This window comes from Melitaea cinxia, chromosome 24 (genome assembly GCF_905220565.1).
Source record: "Melitaea cinxia chromosome 24, ilMelCinx1.1, whole genome shotgun sequence".
In the NCBI taxonomy this organism is placed as follows: Eukaryota; Metazoa; Arthropoda; class Insecta; order Lepidoptera; family Nymphalidae; genus Melitaea; species Melitaea cinxia.
Window position 1 is genome coordinate 9,696,655 of NC_059417.1, and position 1,837 is coordinate 9,698,491.

The following is a 1,837-nucleotide window of genomic DNA, read 5'->3' on the forward strand; positions in this document are numbered from 1 at the left end:
AACCGACACCCTGAAGTTAGTCAACGAAGAAGAAGTTAATAACGTGAAGTTAGCTAGCCAATGAAGTACAACTTCTTACGTGCGCACATAAGTAAAAATTTATTTATTTCCCTGTGAATTGAGTAATTACTAAAATTTATTGAAAGGTTAGGTATATTTGTAAATTAAATAAATATTGATTCACATCGATAAAAATGTCCTCTAGTGTTGTTTTCAAACACTCCACTAGGTATTACATTTAATGTTCTTAGACTTAAAAATGTCAATGTTTGACAGTATTGTGCAGTGTATCGCAGATACCCTCTGTATCAGTAATTGAAGGAAACCAGCTTTACGTGCTCTCCTAAATACGTTGAGTACAATACAAAATTTACCCTAAGCAGGAATCGATCCTACAACCATCGATGTTTGTTTACACGAACTACCAAATTCACAAAGCGCCACAATGTCAATTGCAGTCGGGTGCTACATGGTCTAGACTCTTAAGCCAACCCTAAGTACAACAGTAATTTAAAGTAAGTACATAGTAGTTAAACTTATAGTATCACGTTAATATTAATTTCAAAGTTTATATTGTATCATATAATGTATTCTACTATTTTTTTACGATTTTATAAACAAAAGACCCGGCTTTTCTAGTCAGCATTCATGATGGCTTTCAGTTGAGCCAGTGGGGCACCGGGCACGGTTGACTCCGACAACAATGTCAGGTAGAGTTCTTCTACCTTTATAATATACGCTTTGAGTTCTTCTTCTTTACGTTAATTGCTTTTTTTTTTAAGTCACTAGGTCGGCAAACAAGCGTACGGCTCACCTGATGGTAAACGATTACCGTAGCTTATAGACACCTGCAACACCAGAAGCATCGCAAGCGCGTTGCCGACCCAATCCCCAATCCCCCAGGAGCTCCTGGTCACCTTACTCACCAACAGGAACACAATACTGCTTGAAAACAGTAATAATTTGCTGTGATCTTCTGTAAGGTCGAGGTACTACCCCAGTCGGGCTGCTCCATATTTTGAGCAGGAAATTCCTGCTATGCCTTACCTCAGTTAAAAGGCTTTCACGTAGAGCTGCTACTATGCTTTTTCTTAAGCAAAATGTTGTTTTTTTTTTTTGTATATTGTCAAGTAATGAATTGTCAAAGTCAATATGTGTCAAATTGTCAATTTTCAGATTTGATTTGATTGAGTGGTACGAACTACGAGTTATTAAATGGGAGCAATCGATAACCCTGTGTAAATAAGAAAAATATTATGGATAATAAACCAAGTTTGAGCCAGTATTTTGGCGGAAATGAAGTTCCGCCTGCGTCACAATTTTTCGATGAAATAGGAACGTCACCCAGCGATATGATACAGAGTGTTTATCTCGGAGAGTCAGATGGTTAGTATTACAAGCGTTTTCTTTTTATTTTTTATCGTAATCACTATAATTTCATTACGCAAAACATACACAAGTGCGCAAAGTCGGTCCTGTTGTTAATAGAACTCTCCACCGGACAACCTTTTGTGAAAGTAGACATATAAATTTATAAAATAACTTACATATAACAAAAAAAATATATTTTAAATTTAAAATAGTCTGATATTGTAATAACTTCGTTCAGACAGACTTCGTTCTCTCAAAAGTTAATAGTGAAAATCATTTTTTTTTAATATTTTTTTTTTAAACTTAAAACCTTCCGTGGTCCTTAAAGAACATACAAAAAAATAAATTAGCCGAATTGTTCGAGCCATTCTCTAGTTATGCGCTTAGCAACATTCATTTTTATTTATGTAGATTTAGATAAATCAATTAATTTACAGCCCGACCACAGACATCAACGGAACTTTTC